Raw genomic sequence first — 22,755 nt, forward strand, 5'->3', positions numbered from 1 at the left:
ATGGTTACTGTGTTTAAAATGATGGATATGAATGATTTACGAAAAGAGTTAATACCACGAGTTACAAGTAAAAGGGCTAATGAGTCCGTGACTAACATGCCTAAGGGGCCAATGTGATTTCCGAATTTATGTGATTCATGCAATGGTTCAGTGGCTGCAGATGAGCTGCTAAGGCGACTACTTAGAACAGAGGCAACGCACTAGTTGCGATACCCTGTCTCAGCACAGCCATCACCTCGGGCAAAAAGGGGCAGTATACTGCCACCGTACCTCACCCAATGGAGCTGGGATTAAATAACTGTTCAGCGCACCTGCAACCTTTTGACATAACATCTGTACCATATATCATACGTACCATACAAATGTACTGTCTATGTATACCTGCTTTCTGTTGGAGGTTATACTTGTGTACTTCATCACCCATGTAAGGACTGCAAATACCACGTGCTTGCAACGGATCACAAGCATAATCTCTACATGGGGGGGGGGGGGTGAAGAGGGAGGTGCATGGTCATAGACTCACACTCACAAACCAACCAGGACAAACAAGGCCGAGGTTACCGGCAATGGCTTTTGGAACTGAGGGGGAGTGAGATGTTATGTATTGTCCAGGTACATGAAATGTATAAGCACAATGGTGCACCACAGAGGGCGCTGTGGTGGGAGACCTGAAAGTACGTGCGAGACAGAGTATAAAAGGCTGCCCACCACACCTGAGGGGCACTCTGGAGTCAGACAATAAAGGATTAAGGTCACAGCAGTTACTACAACACCAGACCATGTGGAGTCAGTGATTTGAGTGCTACATACATTACACACTGTCTCCTGTCTAATCCTCCTGTTCTCAGACCAGCTCACCTATAACCTCTGACCTGCACTGCCTCCCATCTAATCCTCCTGTTCTCAGACCAGCTCACCTATAACCTCTGACCTACACTGGCTCCTGTCTAATCCTCCTGTTCTCAGACCAACTCACCTATAACCTCTGACCTACACTGGCTCCTGTCTAATCCTCCTGTTCTCTGACCTGCCCTGTCTCCCGTCTAATCCTCCTGTTCTCAGACCAGCTCACCTATAACCTCTGACCTACACTGGCTCCCGTCTAATCCTCCTGTTCTCAGACCAACTCACCTATAACCTCTGACCTACACTGGCTCCTGTCTAATCCTCCTGTTCTCAGACCAGTTCACCTATAACCTCTGACCTGCCCTGTCTCCCGTCTAATCCTCCTGTTCTCAGGCCAGCTCACCTATAACCTCTGACCTGCACTGCCTCCCGTCTAATCCTCCTGTTCTCAGGCCAGCTCACCTATAACCTCTGACCTACACTGCCTCCTGTCTAATACTGATGGGCCTCCAATTCTTTAAATCCCATCTAGCCCCTTTATTTTACTAAGCTGTAAAGGATGACCTAATTGAGGTGTTTAAGGTGATTAAAGCAGTCGATAGGGTATATAGAGAGACAGAAACTACTTCCCTTGGTGGGAGAGTCCCAAACAAGAGGGGAATAACCTTACATAAGAGCTAGGCCGTCCATGGGTGATGTCAGGAAGCACTTCTTCACACAAAGGGTAGTGGGAATCTGGAACTCGCTCAGTTAGGGGGTGTGGTCAAAAGACAATTTCCAACAGAGCAAAGTAGAGGGTTTGGCACCAAGTACTAAAGGAGATGTCAACTCCCCACGCATCGCCGTGGAAACGGCCGACTCGGAAGATTTCGCCATTCAACACTCCACTAAAAGATTTAACAAACAGCAGGAGAGAAACAAACAGTACCGTGTTGAAACTACAGATTGTGAGGGTAGCTTGAGCGGGGGTGGGGACTTGGATTCAGGAGCGGAGTAGGCCTCGAGCTCACTTCTAGTTACCTCGCTGCTGCAAAACATTTTACTTCTGTCGGAGCCATTGAGGGCAAATTAACTTTTTATTAGTCGTTCACAGGATGTGGGCACCGCTGGCAAGGCCAGCATTTATTGCCAATCCCTAATTGAGAAGGTGGTGATGACAACTGAGTGGCTCACTGGGCCATTTAAGAGTCAACCACATTGCTGTGGGTCTGGAGTCACATATAGGCCAGACCGGGTAAGGACAGCAGATTTCTTTCCCTAAAGTACATTAGTGAACCAAATGAGTTTTTACAACCATCAGGTAGTTTCAGGGTCACCATTCCAATACAAGCTTTTTAATCCCAGATGCATTTAATTAACTGAATTTAAATTCCCCAGCTGCTATGGTGGGATTTGAACTCAGATCTCCAGATCATTAGGTCAGGCCTCTGAATTACTAGTCCAGGAACATAACCACTGTGCTACCATCCGCTTAGTAGAGTGGGCATCGAAACAATCAAATTTCAGCTTCCAATTGATGACTGACCATCTCGCCGAGGGCTTTGGGTCAACATGGCACCAACCCAACTCTTCAGGATCCACTTGAGCAGAATCCAAAGACGGAAGGGGCGGGAGGGGTGCACCCAGCTCGGCCTCACCACCACCTCTCTCTACCCCTCCACGGCCTCTACATTGTCAGATTGCTTGTCCGACGTCCGGTACTGGATGAGCAGAAATTTCCTCCAACTCAACATTGGGAAGACCGAAGCCACTGATTTCGGGTCCCCGCGATGGGGAAAAGCTGGGGAGTGGGTCCAATTGGAGAACTGGACCAAAGAGCCGGCACAGGCATGCTGGGCCGCATGGCCTCCTCCTGTGCTGTAAGATTCTATGGGCCTGCTGACAGGGCTTTGAGGCCCTGATATCAAGCAGGGAGTTCGGCTGCTGACTCAGGGAGAGCTGGCGATATTTTGCCTTCAGGAAGGAGCAGCCATGATTTTAGAAAGTCTCCCATCGCGTCAAGCTGAAACAGGATGGCCCAATGACGTTAGGGTTGCGGGCTTTGATTGGACGCATTCCTGGAAATTTAATCATCTGACTCTCGCGCCTCCAACCGCACCCCCACCCACCCCACCCCCGCCTTTGGCCGCCCGGATATGTCCATCCTCACGGAGCCTCGGCTTCTAAGGTTGCCAGCTCTGGTCGGACATATTCTTGGAGATTTCATCACATGATCTCCTGTCTTCAACAGTCCCGCTCGGTCATACAGGATTTTTCCCCTATCTTTTTGGCCCAGAAATCCTAGCCTCCCCGGGTCCGTAGGAGTGTGTATGGACCCGGGAAGGCATTGCAAAAGCCACTTTTCAGCGCACAATGCGCATGTGCTGAAAAGCGGCTTTTTCCGATCTGTCAAGCTGGAACTTGACAGACCCAACGCATCTCGGGAGCGAGGTCATTCGCATGGGCAAGATTGCGGAATTTACACATATCTTGGCCAGCAAATGTCCTGAAACCTCTCGCGCCTGATAAAAGCAGGAGCATAGTCTACTTTTACAGGTGTAAGAGTCTTAAATCACACTTGAAACATAAAAAATTACATTAAAAATGCATTTTTTATTTTTAAAAACACAGCCCACTACGTTAAATTTATTTTAAACCATAATTAAAAAAACAATTTAAAAACTCGGAAAAAAATTTTTCCCGAAGATATTTATTAACTTTAATTTCAATTAATTTTAATCATGTGAGGTGCGTTTAGTTTTTATTTGGTGTTATTGTGTTTAGGTTTTTTTTCTCAATTGATAGCAATGAGAACTCGTAGATACGGAGTTCCCATTGCTATTAATGAGAATACTTTATACCTGGTTGGTTGAGCAGTCACACGTGACTACATCTACTGCGTGGGAACCTGGAGGACGGGAGCGTGCTTCGCACCACGGGAAGAGAAGGCCACCCCACCGGAATTCCACACTCCTCCCGGACCACCAGGTAATTTCAGGTAAGGTCCAGTGGGTCAGACCCTGAGGAAGATCCAGTGGGTCAGACCCTGAGGAAGATCCAGTGAGTCAGGCCCTGAGGAAGGTCCAGAGGGTCAGGCCCTGAGGAAGATCCAGTGAGTCAGGCCCTGAGGAAGGTCCAGAGGGTCAGGCCCTGAGGAAGATCCAGTGAGTCAGGCCCTGAGGAAGGTCTAGAGGGTCAGGCCCTGAGGAAGGTCCAGTGGGTCAGACCCTGAGGAAGGTCCAGAGGGTCAGGCCCTGAGGAAGGTCCAGTGAGTCAGACCCTGAGGAAGATCCAGTGAGTCAGGCCCTGAGGAAGGTCCAGAGGGTCAGGCCCTGAGGAAGGTCCAGTGGGTCAGACTCTGAGGAAGGTCCAGAGGGTCAGGCCCTGAGGAAGGTCCAGAGGGTCAGGCCCTGAGGAAGGTCCAGAGGGTCAGGCCCTGAGGAAGGTCCAGAGGGTCAGGCCCTGAGGAAGGTCCAGTGAGTCAGGCCCTGAGGAAGGTCCCACACAAGAGATTGGTGTGCAAAATTAAAGCACATGGTATCGGGGGTAATGTATTGATGTGGATAGAGAACTGGTTGGCATACAGGAAGCAAAGAGTAGGAATAAACGAGTCCTTTTCAGAATGGCAGGCAGTAACTAGTGGGGTGCTGCAGGGCTCAGTGCTGGGACCCCAGCAATTTACAATATACATCAATGATTTAGACGAAGGAATTGAATGTAATATCTCCTCCAAATTTGCAGATGACACTAAGCTGGGTGGTGGTGTGAGCTGTGAGAAGGACGCTAAGAGGCTGCAGAGTGACTTGGATAGGTTAGGTGAGTGGGCAAATGCATGGCAGATGCAGTATAATGTGGATAAATGTGAGGTTATGCACTTTGGTGCAAAAACAGGAAGGCAGAATATTATCTGAATGGCGGCAGATTAGTAAAAGGGGAGGTGCAGCGAGACCTGGGTGTCAGGGTACATCAGTCATTGAAAGTTGGCATGCAGGTACAGCAGGCGGTGAAGAAGGCAAATGGTATGTTGGCCTTCATAGCTAGGGGATTTGAGTATAGCAGCAGGGAGGTCTTACTGCAGTTGTACAGGGCCTTAGTGAGGCCTCACCTGGAATATTGTGTTCAGTTTTGGTCTCCTAATCTGAGGAAGGACGTTCTTGCTATTGAGGGAGTGCAGCAAAGGTTCACCAGACAGATTCCCGGGATGGCAGGACTGACATATGAAGAAAGACTGGATCGACTAGGCTTATATTCACTGGAATTTAGAAGGATGAGAGGGGATCTCATAGAAGCATATAAAATTCTGACGGGAATGGACAGGTTAGATGCAGGAAGAATGTTTCCGATGTTGGGGAAGTCCAGAACCAGGGGTCACAGTCTAAGGATAAGGAGTAAGCCATCTAGGACCAAGATGAGGAGAAACTTCTTCACTCAGAAAGTTGTTAACCTGTGGAATTCCCTGCCGCAGAGAATTGTTGAATCCAGTTCGTTGGATATATTCAAAAGGGAGTTAGATATGGCCCTTATGGCTAAAGAGATCAAGGGGTATGGAGAGAAAGCAGGAAAGGGGTACTGAGGTGAATGATCAGCCATGATCATATTGAATGGTGCTGCAGGCTTGAAGGGCTGAATGGCCTACTCCTGCACCTATTTTCTATGTTTCTGTGTTGGCCTGAGGAAGGTCCAGTGTCTACATCCAGTGAGTCAGACCCTGAGGAACATCCAGTGGGTTAGACCCTGAGGAAGATCCAGTGGGTCAGACCCTGAGGAAGATCCAGTGGGTCAGGCCCTGAGGAAGATCCAGTGGGTCAGGCCCTGAGGAAGATCCAGTGGGTCAGGCCCTGAAGAAGATCCAGTGGGTCAGACCTTGAGGAAGATCCAGTGGGTCAGGCCCTGAGGAAGATCCAGTGGGTCAGACCCTGAGGAAGATCCAGTGGGTCAGACCTTGAGGAAGATCCAGTGGGTCCAACCCTGAGGAAGATCCAGTGGGTCAGACCTTGAGGAAGATCCAGTGGGTCAGACCCTGAGGAAGGTCCAGGGGGTCATACCTTGAGGAAGATCCAGTGGGTCAGACCCTGAGGAAGGTCCAGTGGATCAGACCCTGAGGAAGGTTCAGTGGGTCAGACCCTGAGGAAGATCCAGTGGGTCAGACCCTGAGGAAGGTCCAGTGGGTCAGACCCTGAGGAAGATCCAGTGGGTCAGACCCTGAGGAAGATCCAGTGGGTCAGACCCTGAGGAAGATCCAGTGGGTCAGACCCTGAGGAAGATCCAGTGGGTCAGACCCTGAGGAAGATCCAGTGGGTCAGACCCTGAGGAAAATCCAGTGGGTCTACAGATCCTCGGGAAAGCCTCCAGAAAGATCCTGTTTGTCTGCTCCTTTATCTGCCAGATTTCCCCACAGTTGTTGTCTGCAGGCGGTGATTGCGGCCGGTGGATAATTCCACCAGAACTTCACCCTCGGTTATAATTTTTCCTGCGTGAACCTTTTTTTTAAATCCTTTCTCGGGATGTGGGTATCGCTCGCAAGGCCGGCATTTATTGCCCATACCACGTGGCCCCTTGAGAAGGTGGTGATGGGCCTTGTTCCTGAACCGCTGCAGTCCGTGTGGTGAAGGTGCTCCCACAACCAGGCCAACATCCCCAGCATCGAAGCACTGACCACACTTGACCAGCTCCGCTGGGCAAGCCACATTGTTCGCATGCCTGACATGAGACTCCCAAAGCAAGAGCTCTTCTCGGAACTCCTACACGGCAAACGAGCCAAAGATGGGCAGAGGAAATGTTACAAGGACACTCTCAAAGCCTCCCTGATAAAATGCAACATCCCCACTGACACCTGGGAATCCCTGGCCAAAGACCACCCAAAGTGGAGGAAGAGCATCCGGGAGGGCGCTGAGTATCTCGAATCTCATCGCCGAGAGCATGCAGAAATCAAGCGCAGACAGCGGAAAGAGCGTGCGGCAAACCAGTCCCACCCACCCCTTCCCTCAACGGCTATCTGTCCCACCTGTGACAGAGACTGGAATTCCCGTATTGGACTGTTCAGCCACCTGAGAACTCGCTTTTAGAGTGGAAACAAGTCTTCCTCGATTTCGGGGGACTGACTATGATGAAGGTGCTCCCAAGTGCGGTTAGGGAGGGAGTTCCAGGATTGTGACCCAGCAACGATGAAGGAATGGCAGATATATTCCCAAGTCAGGATGGTGTGTTACTTGGAGGGGAACGTGGAGGTGGTGGTGTTTCCATGTGCCTGCTGCCCTTGTCCTTCTAGGTGGTAGAGGGCGCGGGTCTGGGAGGTGCTGCCCACAGATTTCCACTGCCCTTTGTTGAAGAAGTGCTTCCTCGCATCACCTCTGAACGGCCTTAGCTCTAATTTTAAGGTTATGCTCTCTTGTTCTGGACTCTACCACCAAAGGAAATAGTTTCTCTCTGTCTGCCCTATCAACTCCTTTAAGCGTCTGAGATATCTCAATTTGATTAGCCATTAATCTTCTATAGACGAGGGAATACAAACCTAGTCTGGGCAACCTATCCTCGTAATTTAAGCATTTTAGCTCCGGTAACATTCTGGTGAATCTAGGCTGCACCTTGTCCAGGGCCAATATATCCTACCTGAGGAACAGTACCCAGACCTGAACGCAGTTGCTCCATATTGAGCCCGACAAGAGCTCTGCACCGCTGTAACATAACTTCCATACCTCTGTGTTCCAGACCCCTCGAGATAAAGGCCAACATTCCAGTAGTCTTTCGTCCATTAGCTTTTAACGGGGTCTGTACATGGAGCCCTAAATCTCGCTGCTCCTTCAAAGTTCGGAGCTTCTCACCATTTCGAAAATACACTGATCTGTCTTTCTCAGGTCCAATGTAGATGACCTCACACTTCCCCACATTAAACCCCATCGGCCACAGTTTTGCCCACTCATTTAATCTATCAATGTCCCTTTGCAACTTTCTGCTCCCATCGACACTACTTACTGTGCCACCTACTTTAGTGCCATCAGCAAGATACACGGCTCTCCATTCCTTCGTCGACGTCATTTATAAATATAGTGAAAAGCGGAAACCCAGTATAGATCCCCAGGAGACTCCACTAGTCACATCCTGCTAATTTAAGCACGTACTCATTATCTCTACTCTCTGTCTCCTACTTCCTAACTAATTCCCTAACCAGGTCAATCGGTTGCCTCCAAGTCCACGCGCTCTCATTTTTGCTAACAGTCTCGTGTGCGGAATCTTATCGAATGCCTTCTGGAGGTCCAGATAAATAACATCCACAGACATTCCCTTATCAACCGCTTTAGTGACCTCCACAAAACATTCAGCGTGGTACGTTAGACATGGCAACTCCTTTACCAATCCACATGGGCTCTCTCTGATCAGTTCGTGTTAGTCCAAGTGCTCAGTCGCTCTGTCCCTTGGGCTCGGGCCAGAACAGCTTGCTTTATGCCTCCCACGGGTTAGCACACTCGTTCGTTTCTCACACGTACCAGCAGAAGAGGAACTAATATTGTTTTTCAATTATTTATGCACTAAGTACGTTTAGGAGGCCTCCCCATCAATATTTCAGATCACCGTGACGTCAAGTCGCTGGGAAACCAATTGCTCTCAGCTCCTTAAGATCTTTCTCCATCCAACAGGCCACCTTCCAACAGTTGAGGGCAGCGAGCTCGCGCTCAGAAATAATACCCACATCTCCCTCGCGTGGCTTATTAAACTTTTCCGGTCAGGAAGGTGCCCAGTTCCATCCTCTGTGCCAAGTTGGATTGATCTGGTGTGTGGCTCAGTGGGTCGCGCTCTCGTCTCTGAGTCAGAAGGTCATGGCTTCAAATCCCACTCTTGAGCACCAAGATCAAGGCGCACACTCCCGTCTCCCTCATGCACGCACGTGGGCAAAACGGACTTGCGGGAAAACTTTGGCGGGAATCATTCTCAGGTTGTGGGCGTCGCTGGCAAGGCCGGCATTTATTACGCATCCCTAATTGCCCTGAGAAGGTGGTGGTGAGCCGCCGCCTTGAACCGCTGCAGTCCCGTGTGGTGAAGGTGCTCCCACAGGGCTGTTAGGGAGGGAGTTCCAGGATTCTGACCCAGCAACAATGGAGGAACGGCCGATATATTCCCAAGTCAGGATGGTGTGTGACTTGGAGGGGAACGTGGAGGTGGTGGTGTTCCCATGTGCCTGCTGCCCTTGTCCTTCTAGGTGGTAGTGGTTGCAGGTTTGGGAGGTGCTGCCGAAGAAGCCTTGGCGAGTTGCTGCAGTGTATCTTGTAGATAGTACACACTGCAGCCACGGTGTGCTGGTGGTGGAGGGAGGAATGTTTAAGGTGGTGGATTAGGTGCCAATCAATAGGGCTGCTTTGTCCTGGATGGTGTCGAGCTTCTTGAGTGTTGTTGGAGCTGCACTCATCCAGACAAGTGGAGAGTGTTCCATCACACTCCTGACTTGTGCCTTAGCAAGGACTCACAAAGAAGATCCCGCAGGAAACATATTAGCCGTGAATTTCCTCAGAGCTTCTCGATCACCGCTGTAACTTTGCCGCACAGTTAATGGGAGCAACTCTGAGGAAATCCCTGGACGTTGTAACCTGGGAGTGCTGGGATTCTTAAGTTTACGCATAACTCGGATTCCCTAAACGCCTCCGCCTCTCCACCGCCCTCTCCTCCTTTAGCACGCTTATAAAACCCACCACTTTGAAGAAAGACTTGCACTTATATAGCGCCTTTCACAACCACCAGCTGTCCCAAAGTGCTTTAAGAACATAAGAACATAAGAAATAGGAGCAGGAGTAGGCCATTTGGCCCCTCGAGCCTGTTCCGCCATTTAATGAGATCATGGCTGATCTGATCATGGACTCAGCTCCACTTCCCTGCCCGCTCCCCATAACCCTTGACTCCCTTATCGCTCAAAAAGCTGTTTATCTCCGCCTTAAAAAAATATATATTCAATGACCCAGGCTGCACAGCTCTCTGGGGCAGAGAATTCCAAAGATTCATGACCCTCTGAGAGAAGAAATTCCTCCTCATTTCTGTTTTAAATGGATGACTCCTTATTCTGAAATTATGCCTCCTTGTTCTAGATTCCCCCCACGAGGAGAAACATCCTCTCTGCATCTGCCTGTTGAGCCCCCTCAGAATCTTATATGTTTCAATAAAATCACCTCTCAGGTTTCTAAACTTCAATGAGTATAGGCCCAACTTGCTCAACCTTTCCTCATAACACAATGCTTTCATCTCCGGAATCAATCTTCACTAAACTGACCAGATCATCTGGTTTTTTTTTCAGCCATGTTGGTTAAGGGATAAATATTGGCCCATGACACCAGGGTTAACTCCCCTGCTCTTCTTTGAAATAGTGCCATGGGATCTTTTATGTCCACCTGCAAGAGCAGACGGGGTCTTGGTTTGACGTTTCATCTGAAAGACGGCACCTCCGACAGTGCAGCACCTCAGTACTGGCACTGAGAGTGTTAGCCGAGATTTTTGTGCTCAAGTCTCTGGAATCGGACTTGAACCCACAACCTTCTGACTCAGAGGGGAGTGTGCTACCCACTGAGCAATGGTTGACACCAAGTTTTAACTAAACTTTAACCAAGTCACCCGCCCCGAACATCTCCTTCTTTGGTTCGACAGCCATTATTCATAGAATGACACAGCACAGAAGGAGGCCATTCAGCCTGTCATGCCTGTCATGTATTCAACTGTCATTGTAACCCATGTATAAACTGACCTAAGTTGTACACCTTGAGAACATTGACCACAAGGGGGTGAACTTGTGGGAGACACTCCTAACCTGGACTTTCAGGTATAAAAGGGGAAGCTCCACCCACCTTCACCACTTGAGGTCTTGGTAGTAAAGGTAACTGGTCACAGAGTGACCTTCTCTCAAGTATGGGCCTCGTGTGCATTTGTACTGTATAGTAAGGACATATTATTGGCGACGAGAAACTGGGATTTAAACCACGCGAGCATGGCCACTAGCAGCACAGACGAGAGGAACTGTGTTGGTGATGATTGGGACGATTTTATTGAGAGACTACAGCAAAGCTTTGTCACTAAGGAATGGCTGGGACAGGATTCGGCCGACAAACGCAGGGCTCATCTCCTGACGGTTTGTGGATCCAGGACGTACTCCCTGATGAAAGACCTTCTAGCGCCAGAGAAGCCGGTGGACAAGACTTTTGAAGAGCTCAGTAAGTTGATTGGGGAATACTTTAAACCGGCGAGCAGCATGCACATGGCGAGACACCGGTTTTACACGCACCGGTGGCGAGAAGGGCAAAGCGTTCCGGACTTCGTGGCAGATCTCCGGCGACTGGCGAGCCTATGTAAGTTCCCAGATGCATGCAGAGCGGAGATGCTGCGAGACTTTTTTATTGAGGGCATCGGGCACGCTGGGGTTTTCAGGAAACTGATTGAGACCAAAGACTTGACCCTGGAAACAGCGGCTCTGATAGCCCAGACATTTATCTCAGGGCAGGAAGAGACCAGAATGATGTTTGACAAAAATCTTGGCTCAAATGCGGCAAACGACTCGGGAGTCAACATTGTTAACGCGGCACACGGTTCTCTTGGCAGACAAGGGCAATCGGACATGCCCCAGCATGTAGTCGAATCCAAAGGGGGAATTCAACAGAGACAATGGCTAGCTGAACGGCGATTCATGCCATCGCAATGGACAATGCGGCCAGTAATGGGGCCATCAACAACTGTTAATGGTGCGCTTAAGGACAGTTACAGAGACAGTCAGAGACGATCGACTGGTAATGGACCTTTTGTTTCCAACAAGCTGGACGTGTGGAGGCAAACACACAGCCAGAGCTTTCAGATATCAGCAATATACCTGCAGAAACTGTAACGTCAGCGGTCACTTGGTGTGTATGTGCAGGAAGCCTGCAGCCAGGTTGATGTACGAGGAGGACGGGCCCGATGTAAGCCCTACGAGGCCAAATGGACACTGGGGTAAATCGCTGGAAGCTGAAGTTCAGCGAGTTCATGTGGAGCACATATACAGTTCATATACCAGGACGCCACCAATAATGATGAAAGTGCTCCTCAATGGCATCCCAGTATTAATGGAGCTAAACATGGGGGCCAGCCAGTCCCTGATGAGTATCAAACAGTTCGAAAGGTTGTGGGCGTCCAAGGCCAGAAGGCCAAAATTATTGCCGATTGACGCACAACTACAGACATATAGAAAGGAGATCATTCCGGTGCTAGGCAGCGCCATGGTAGTCGTGACCCACAAAGATTCGGAGAACAGGTTGCCACTCTGGATTGTCCCGGGGGGCGGTCCTGCACTACTGGGGAGGAGTTGGCTTGCTGTCATGAACTGGAAATGGGGCGATGTCAATGCAATTTCTTCTGTGGAGCGAGTATCATGCTCACAGGTCCTGAACAAATTTGACTCATTATTTCAACCCGGCATTGGCACTTTCATGGGGACCAAGGTAGTGATTCACATAAACCCGGATGCCAGGCCAGTACACCACAAGAGCCAGAGCGGTGCCATATGTGATGTGGGAAAAGATAGAAGGCGAATTGGACCGCCTGCTGAGGGAAGGCATCATCTCGCCAGTCGAATTCAGTGACTGGGCGAGCCCGATCGTGCCAGTGCTCAAGGCGGATGGGTCGGTCAGGATATGTGGTGATTACAAGGTCACCATCAATCGGGTGTCACTCCAAGACCAGTACCTGCTACCGAGAGCGGAGGACCTCTTTGCGACGCTATCCGGTGGCAAACTTTTTTCAAAATTGGACCTGACCTCAGCTTACATGACCCAGGAGCTGGCGAGTGAGTCGAAGAAGCTGACCACCATCACGACACACAAGGGGTTGTTTGAGTATAACACATGTCCGTTCGGGATTCGCTCGGCCGCCGCGATCTTCCAACGAAACATGGAAAGTCTCCTCAAGTCGATTCCAAGGATGGTGGTTTTTCAAGACGACATCCTCGTCACGGGTCACGATACTGAAGAACACCTCTACTACCTGGAGGAGGTGCTACGCAGACTGGACTGGGTAGGGCTGTGACTTAAAAAGGCGAAGTGCGTCTTCCAAGCTCCAGAGGTAGAATTCCTGAGGATGAGGGTAGCAGCAGACGGGATCAGACCTATTGTGTCCAAGACGGAAGTGATCCAGAGAGCACCCAGACCCCCTAACACGACAGAGCTGCGTTCGTTCCTGGGGCTCCTGAACTATTTTGGTAACTTTCTTCTCAAATTGAGCACGCTGTTAGAGCCGCTACATGTGCTCCTACGCAAAGGTCGTGAATGGGTCTGGGGGGACAACCAGGAAAGGGCTTTTGATAGAGCAAGCAACTTGTTATGTTCCAAAAATCTGTTAACGCTATATGACCCGTGCAAGAAACTTGTTCTAACGTGCGATGCGTCGTCCTGTGGTGTCGGGTGTGTGTTGCAGCATGTGAATGCCAATGGTCAGTTACAGCCGGTAGCTTTTGCCTCCAGAAATCTGTCCCAGACAGAAAGGGGCTACGGGATGGTAGAAAATAAAGCGCTAGCATGTGTATGTGCAGTAAAAAAAAATGCACCAGTACCTGTTTGGCAGGAGATTTGAGCTGGAGACAGATCACAAACCCCTACCGTCCCTTTTGGCCAACAAGGCCATAAATGCGAATGCATCGGCCCGCATACAGAGGTGGGCACTCACGTTAGCCGCCTATGACTACACAATTCGGCACAGACCGGGCACCGAAAACTGCGCCAATGCACTCAGCAGGCTCCCACTAGCCACCACTGAGGGGGCAACTGAGCATGATACTGAGATGGCCATGGCTGTTGAAGCTTTCGAAAGCGGAGGTTCACCTGTGACAGCCCGTCAGATTAAAGTCTGGACAAATAAAGAACCGCTACTGTCTTTAGTTCAGAAATGTGTCCTGAATGGGGACTGGGCAGCCACGTACGGGACATGGCCTGAGGAATTTAAACCATTTCACAGGCGCAAGGATGAACTCTCGATTCAGGCCGATTGGGGAAACCGAGTAGTCATGCCCCAGATGGGCAGAGAGGTGTTTATCAGAGAACTTCACAATGAGCACCCGGGCATTGTCATGATGAAGGCAATTGCCAGGTCACACGTTTGGTGGCCAGGGATAGATGCAGACCTGGAACTTTGTGTTCGCAGGTGCAACATGTGTGCTCAGCTGGGAAGCCCCCCCTTAGCCCCTGGTCCTGGCCCGTCAAGCCATGGTCACGCATACATGTGGACTACGCAGGTCCTCTCATGGGAAAAATGTTTTTGGTTGTAGTGGACGCCTACTCCAAATGGATTGAGTGTGCCATTTTAATTTCAAGCACATCCTCTGCCACGGTAGAAAGTCTACGGGCAATGTTCGCCACCCACGGTCTACCTGACGTCTTGGTCAGCAACAATGGCCCGTGCTTCACAAGCACTAAATTCCAGGACTTCATGGCAGGCAATGGAATCAACCATGTCAGAATGGCACATTTCAAGCCAGCCTCAAACGGCCAGACGGAACGAGCAGTGCAGATAATCAAACAGGGGATGCTCAGAATCCAAGGGGGTTCCCTACAAAGCCGCTTATCACGCCTCCTGTTGGCCAATAGATTCCGACCACACACGCTCACAGGGGTTCCACCCACAGAGCTGCTAATGAAAAGGACGCTCAAAACCAGGTTATCCCTGAAACACCCCACCATGAAGGGAATTGTTGAGAGCAGGCGCCGGTCACAATGTGACTACCATGACAGGAATGCGAGGGCACGATGTATTGATGTCAATTACCCTGTTTTTGTCCTTAATTACGCTGCAGGGCCCAAATGGCTCGCAGGCACTGTGATTACCAAAGAGGGGAATAGGGTTTTGGTAGTTAAACTTACCAATGGACAAATCTGTCGCCAACACGTGGGTCAAACTAAAAGGAGGTTCAGCAACCCCACAGAAGAAGCAGAGGAAGAACACGATGGAGAGTTCACTCCACCACAGGTGACCGAACACCAGAACCAAGTGGAGGAGAGCCCAGTCACTGTGGGCAGTCCGGACAGGCCTGAGGCACCGCAAACAGCAGACACTCAGGCCAGCGCCCAACAACCGGAGCCCCAACTCAGGCGCTCTACAAGGGAGCGTAAACCACCAGAGAGACTCAACCTGTGATCCCAATAAGACTTTGGGGGGGAGGTGATGTCATGTATTCAACTGTCATTGTAATCCATGTATAAACTGACCTAAGTTGTACACCGTGAGAACACTGACCACTAGGTGGTGAACTTGTGGGAGACACTCCTAACCTGGTCTTTCAGGTATAAAAGGGAAAGCTCCACCCACCTTCATCACTTGAGGTCCTGGTAATAAAGGACTGGTCACAGAGTGACCTTCTCTCAAGTATGGGCCTCGTGTACATTTATACTGTATAGTAAGGACTTATCAGTGCTTGTGACGGCTCTTTGAAGGAGCTGGACAATTAGTCCTGCTCCCCCACTCTTTCCCAATAGCCGTGCAAATTTGTGCTTCTGTGAAGCACCTTGGCACGTTGCGTGACATAAGAGCATAAGAAATAGGAGCAGGAGTCGGCCATTCGGCCCTCGAGCCTGCTCCGCCATTCAATGAGATCATGGCTGATCTTCCACCTCAACTCCACTTCTCTGCACTATCCCCGTATCCCTTGGTTCACTCTCACCTACCTATAGAAATTGTTGTATCACTGAGGGAGCAGCTGCCCAGAGGGCCTGTTTCACAACCGACCCAAATGACGACAGACTGTGATTACTAAACTCACCTGAGCTATCGAAGGAAGCTGCCCAGCAGCAAAGAACACATGGCGAGGATCTGGCCTCTTTGTCCTGGGCTCGCAGGGTCAGAGTTCAGTAATGAGCTGAAAGGATATTTGGAGAGGGAAGTGACTGAAAAGAGGCATGGGGGTGCATCATCTCATCAATAGGACGGGGCAGGTGTGATGGCTTGAAATCGTCATTTCAGGTCATGTAAAACCCACTTTGGGTGAGAGGGTTAATCCCCTCCGCTGGGAACAGGTTGCCCAGTGTCTGACTGTGAATGGGGAGAGGTAGGTGAGGGTTAATCCCCTCTGGGAACAGGCTGCCCGAGGTCTGACTGTGAATGGGGAGAGGTGGGTGAGAGGGTTAATCCCCTCTGGGAACAGGCTGCCCGGGGTCTGACTGTGAATGGGGAGAGGTGGGTGAGAGGGTTAATCCCCTCTGGGAACAGGCTGCCCGGTGTCTGACTGTGAATGGGGAGAGGTGGGTGAGAGGGTTAATCCCCTCTGGGAACAGGCTGCCCGGGGTCTGACTGTGAATGGGGAGAGGTGGGTGAGAGGGTTAATCCCCTCTGGGAACAGGCTGCCCGGTGTCTGACTGTGAATGGGGAGAGGTGGGTGAGAGGGTTAATCCCCTCTGGGAACAGGCTGCCGGGGGTCTGACTGAGAAAGAGAAAGCGTGGGTGAGAGGGTTAATGCTATGCTTAGACTGCCTGCAATATAGGAAGGGATCAGTGATAGGGTTATTGCGCTCCTCTGGGAACAAACTGCCTGTGTAAATGTGAGGCGTTAGATGAAAGTGTCTCATTGTCAGAGCCCTTGTCTGGAAGGATTTTCCTTATTACATCTGACATCTATTTATCTGTATTTGGAAGACATGATATAAATGTTTCATCGGTCTGTTAACATCACACTTGTAGCACGCGTGAATGTGTGCAATTAAACTGCACTCAGGCTAAAGGTGCCAACCAGCTTGTGTCTGGGAGAATAAAAGCTTCCTGGACTGGAGTTGGGAAGGAGAACCAAAGATCAGTACTCCTGCCTTGGATTAACCTGAGCGAGTGTCACCACAGTGTCTTTGATACTCTGTGGGGATACAAGGTAGTTTTTACTGTACCTGCCCTGGGAGTGTGTGATGGGACAGTGTAGAGGGAGCTTTACTCTGTATCTAACCCGTGCTATACCTATCCTGGGAGTGTGTGATGGGACAGTGTAGAGGGAGCTTTACTCTGTATCTAACCCGTGCTGTACCTGCCCTGGGAGTGTTTGATGGGACGGTGTAGAGGGAGCTTTACTCTGTACCTAACCTGTGCTATACCTATCCTGGGAGTGTTTGATGGGACAGTGTAGGGGGAGCTTTACTCTGTATCTAACCCGTGCTGTACCTATCCTGGGAGTGTTTGATGGGACAGTGTAGGGGGAGCTTTACTCTGTATCTAACCCGTGCTGTACCTGCCCTGGGAGTGTTTGATGGGAGAGTGTAGAGGGAGTTTCAACTTTTAAAATGAGAAACAAATTCTTGTTATTAATCCGATTTGACCTTTAAATTCTCACAACCCCTGCACAGAGACTGTGAACTGAGCAATTTCTCTTTAACGAAGTATTCAAATTACCTTGAGCAAATGAAATTCTACATGTTATTCTCGGGGTCAGCGGGCTGTGAGTTTGATTAGTAAGGTGTGCTGAGTGGATATATTGCAGTTGGTGTCAATATGCAAGTCATTAAAAACCACTGGGGCCAGTTTTCTTCATTCAAGGAAAAGTTTCCATTTTCAGAGAGCATGTGTTCCGCCTCTGTCCCCCCGGTGTGACATGTATCACACGCTCTGTCCTCCCCCGCTGTGACGTGTTTCACACTCTCTGTCCCCCTCCCCCACTGTGACATGTGTCACACTCTGTCCCTCCCCTGTGACGTGTGTCACACTCTCTGTCCCCCCGGTGTGACATGTATCACACTCTCTGTCCTCCCCCGCTGTGACGTGTTTCACACTCTCTGTCCCCCTCCCCCGGTGTGACATGTGTGTCACACTCTCTGTCCTCCCCCGCTGTGACGTGTGTCACACTCTGTCCCTCCCCTGTGACATGTGTCACACTCTCTGACCCCCTCCCGCCGTGTGGCTATGTATCTGTCACACCGGTGTGACCTGTGTCGTGATGGGAATCAGAGATTGGCTCAAGAGGCCAGAATGGGACGACCACAGAGATCTCGGAGGGTGGTAGGGCTGGAGCAGGTTACAGAGACAGGGAGAGAGAGGCAAGTCCATGAAGGGATGTGTACACAAGAATGAGAATTTTAAAAGCGAGGCATTACCGGACCGGAAGCCAATGTCGGTCAGTGAACACAGGGGTGATGGGTGAACGAGACTTGGTGCGAGTTAGGATACAGGCAGTAGAGTTTTGGATGAGCTTGCAGGGTGGAGGATGGGAGGCCGGCCAGGAGAGCATGGCAATAGTTGAGTCTGGAGGTAACAAAGGCATGACTGAAGGTTACAGCCGCAGATGAGCTGAGGCAAGTGTCGGGCTAAAATGTGCACAGTTATTCACCTGGTTAATTTAGCCGGCCCGTCTTGTATGGTGATACATGGCATGGAAAAGAGCAGCTGCAAATTAATCAGTGGCAGGGATAGATTGATAGCGATGTGACAGGAACCTCCGCAAATCGTGCATTGCAAGGCAGAGAGTGTGGGAGACACACTCCCCCTCACTTTGCTGTCACTTCAAGTCGACATTCACACTTAGAGACCATTCCTCAACACGTTAGCACTCCCCCACGCTCTGGTTCGCGTCCCACTCCATAAATCTAGACTGACACTCCCAGTACAGTACTGAGGGAGTGTTGCACTGCCGGAGGTGCCGTCTTTCAGATCAGACGTTAAACCAAGGCCCCGTCTGCTCTCTCGGGTGGACATAAAAGATCCCGCGGCCACTATTTTGAAGAAGAGCGGGAGAGTTATTCCCGGTGTCCTGGTCAATATTTATCCCTCAACCAACATCACTAAAAACAGGTAACCTGGTCATTATCACAATGCTGTTTGTGGGAACTTGCTGTGTGCAAATTGGATGGCGCATTTCCTACTTTACAGCAGTGACTACACTCCAAAAAGTATGTAACTAGCCGTAAAGCGCTTTGGGACAGCCGGTGTTTATGAAAGGCGCTATATAAATGCAAGTCTTTCTTTTTTCCTGTCTTTGACAAGTAACAAGGGTAAACAACTCTGATACTGCATCTAAGCCCCAATGAACAAAAAAGAAAGAATTTGCATTCATATAGCGCCTTTCACGATCTCGGGATGTCCCAAAGTGCTTTACAGCCAATGACATAGTTTTGGAGAGCAGTCACTGTGTAATGTGGGAAATGTGGCAGACAATTTGTGCACAACAAGCTCCCACAAACAGCTAGGAGATAAATGACCTGACCCTCTGTTTTAGGTGCTGGTTGAGGGATAAATATTGGCCCAGGACACTGTGGAGAACGCCCTTCTGCTCTTTCGAAATAGAATCATAGAAATTTACAGCAGGGAAGGAGGATCGTGTTCACACTGGCCGACAAAAAGCTAGCCAGCCTAATCCCACCTTCCAGCTCTAGGTCCGTAGCCCTATAGGTTACGGCACTTCAAGTGCACATCCAAGTACTTTTTAAATGTGGTGAGGGTTTCTGCCTCTACCACCCTTTCAGGCAGTGAGTTCCAGACCCCCACCACCCTCTGGGTGAAGATATTTCCCCTCATATCTCCTCTAAACTTCCTACCAGTTACTTTAAATCTATGCCCTCTGGTTGTTGACCCCTCTGCTAAGGGAAATATGTCCTTCCTATCCACTCTATCTTGACCCCTCATAATTTTATACACCTCAATGAGGTCTCCCCTCAGCCTCCTCTCTTCCAAAGCTAACAACCCCAGCCTATCCAATCTTTCCTCATAGCTAAATGTTCTGCAGTCCAGGCAACATCCTCGTAAATCCCCTCCTAACCCTCTCCAGTGCAATCACATCGTTCCTGTAATGCGGTGACCAGAACTGCACGCAGTACTCTAGCTGTGGCCCAACTAGTGTTTTATAAGGTTCAAACATAACCTCCCTGCTCTTGTATTCTATGCCTCGACTAATAAAGGCAAGTATTCCACATGCCTTCTTAACCACCTTATCTACCTGGCCTGCTACTTTCAGGGATCTGTGGACATGCAAGGTCCCTCTATTCCTCTGTTCCTCTACACTTTTCATTGTCCGACCATTTAATGTGTAAATTAGGGCTCGACAAGGTGGATGCAGAGAGGATATTTCCACTCATAGGGGAAACTAAAACTAGGGAACATAGTCTTAGAATAAGGAGCCACCCATTTCAAACTGAGATGAGGAGAAATTTCTTCTCTCAGAGGATTGTAAATCTGTGGAATTCTCTGCCCTGGAGCACTGTGGAGGCTGGGTCATTAAATATATTTAAGGCGGAGATAGACAGATTTTTGAACGATAAGGGAGTAAAGGATTATGGGGAGTGAGCAGGGAAGTGGAGCTGAGTCCATGATCAGATCAGCCATGATCTTATTAAATGGCGGAGCAGGCTCGAGGGGCCAAATGGCCTACTCCTGCTCCAATTTCTTATGTATTCCCTTGCCTTGTTCGCCCTCCCCAAATGCATTGGGGAGGGGAAATAGTGCCAAGGAATCTTTTGCATCCACCTCGGTTTAACATCAGTTTCATCCAAAAGACGGCACCTCCGACAGTGCAGCACTCCCTCAGCACTGCACTAGGTGTCCACAGAAAAACAGTTGACAAAAAGATCAGGGATCAGCAATTGTCATTTGTGCAGGGGTCCTTTCAGGGGGTCCCCTCGGGGCCCTGTGCAATTGCATGGGTTGCAAGATCCCAAAGTTAATGTACCGTTGTGTTCACCCATCTCTCCTTCCAGTGTCAGCTGTGGCTCAGTGGGTAGCACTCTTGCCTCTGGGTCAGAAGGTTGTGGGTTCAAGTTCCACTCCAGGGACTTGAGCACAAAATCTAGGCCGACACTCGCAGTGCAGTGCTGAGGGAGTGCTGCACTGTCGGAGGTGCCGTCTTTCGGATGAGACGTTAAACCGAGGCCCCATCTGCTCTCTCATGTGGATGTAAAAGATCCCATTGCACTATTTCGAAGAAGAGCAGGGGAGTTATCCCCAGTATCCTGGCCAATATTTATCCCTCAATCAACAGAACAAAAACAGATTATCTGGTCATTATCACGTTGCTGTGTGTGTGTGAGCTTGCTGAGCGCAAATTGGCTGCCGCGTTTCCCGCATTACAACAGTGACTACACTCCAAAAGTACTTCATTGGCTGTAAAGCACTTTGAGACATCCGATGGTCGTGAAAGGCGCGATATAAATCCAAGTCTTTCTTCCACCGAGATACTCTGCACCTTTAAGAGCAGTGAAGGGTGCGGGGCAGGGAGGAAATGAAATTGATTTGAAACTCGCTGCCTGGCAAGCAGCAGTTGAAGGGTTAAAGCTGGCCGAGGGAAGGGTGGATGAGCGACAGTTTGATGCACATTAATAGGGGATAACCTTTACAATCAGATCGTGTACCCGACAGTACAACAATCCCTCGCTCTCTAGTCTAATAAAGTCTAATTTCCTTCTGCAGCAATAAATGGGGAACACATTTGCAAAAACATCCCCCGCACCGCCCAAGCAATATTTAATCTATTCGGATTGATAGCACCGTGCTGTTCAAGTGATGCTCATAGCCCCCATTCTCCCGTTCACCCGTTCAATGGGCTGCAAACACATTTTGATGAGCCCTGTTTGTTTGTGTCAGCGTGTGTGCTGTGGATAAGCAATAAGTATGGTGAGCAGGGTTAACTCGACTCAAAGCTGTCAGCACACCAGAGAGAACCAGAGCCAGAGAGGGAGAGAGACAGAGAGAGAGAGAGAGAGATACAGAGAGAGAGAGAGAGTGTCAGAGAGACAGAGAGAAAGAGAGGGGCAGAGTGAGAGGGACAGAGACAGAGAGAGATTGAGAGAGAGAGAGATAGACAGAGATAGAGAGACACGGAGAGAGACAGAGAGAGAGGGACAGAGTCAGAGAGAGACAGAGAGAAAGAGAGGGGCAGAGTGAGAGGGACAGAGACAGAGAGAGATTGAGAGAGAGAGAGATAGACAGAGCCAGAGATAGAGAGACACGGAGAGAGAGAGAGACAGAGAGAAAGAGAGGGGCAGAGGGAGAGGGACAGAGACAGAGAGAGATTGAGAGAGAGAGAGATAGACAGAGCCAGAGATAGAGAGACACGGAGAGAGACAGAGAGAGAGAGACAGACAGACAGACAGAGAGATTGACATAGAGAGACAGGGTGAGAGTGACAGAGAGAGACTGTGAGAGAGAAAGAGAGAAAGCCAGAGATAGACAGACACGGAAAGAGAGACAGAGAGAGAGAGAGAGACTGACAGACAGAGAGAGAGACACACACAGAAGGAGACAGAGCGAGAGGGAGAGAGTGAGAGGGACAGAGCGAGAGAGAAATAGAGAGAGCCAGAGAAAGAGAAAGAGAGAAACAGAGATAGAGACAGAACGAGGCGGAAAGACAGACTGACAGAGGGAGAGAGAGACGAAGAGACAGAGAGAGAGACAGACAATGATGGAGACAGAAATATCGAAAGAATCAGACAAACAGAGGGAGGGAGGGAGACAGACAGACAGAGAAAGAGAGACAGAGAGAGACTGAGAGAAAGCGAGAGAGAGACAGAGCTAGAGACACAGAGAGACGGAAACAGAAACAGGGACTTAGAGAGAGAGAGAGGGAGACAGAAACAGAGACAGAGAGATAGAGACAGAGGGAGACAGAGTGATAGAGAGCCAGGCACAGAGAGAGAGAAACAGAGACACAGAGGGAGAAAGACAAAGTGAGAGAGAGAGAGAGACACAGACAGACAGACAGAGATTTGGCCATTGCAATGATCTCCCTGAAGGTTGTGCTGGTAAAACACATTCCAATCGCCTCCAGTTACCCTGCAACATTGTACATTCTCCCCGCAGATGACACACCATCTGAAAGCCCACAATTATACAGGGATAGGCATTTATCTCCTGGCATGCCAGCCCTGAGAGAGAGCGCGGTTACTGTGCGGGTGAAAGTGAGCTGGCTGGAACGCCAGTGAAATGTGCAATCGCAGGCGATCAAAGTTGCCGGTACTTTCCATGTTAAATGTTGCACACTCGGCCGCT

General features: G+C 49.8%; 1 protein-coding gene across 1 annotated transcript in view; it reads right to left on the bottom strand.

Moving 5' to 3' along the window:
• The window catches only part of gabbr1b (gamma-aminobutyric acid (GABA) B receptor, 1b), a 662,620-nt gene that overhangs the window by 408,597 nt on the left and 231,268 nt on the right, over positions 1 to 22,755 (bottom strand). The gene's annotated exons all lie outside the window — the stretch shown is intronic.

The sequence above is a fragment of the Pristiophorus japonicus genome, chromosome 19 (genome assembly GCF_044704955.1).
Source record: "Pristiophorus japonicus isolate sPriJap1 chromosome 19, sPriJap1.hap1, whole genome shotgun sequence".
NCBI classification, from domain to species: Eukaryota; Metazoa; Chordata; class Chondrichthyes; family Pristiophoridae; genus Pristiophorus; species Pristiophorus japonicus.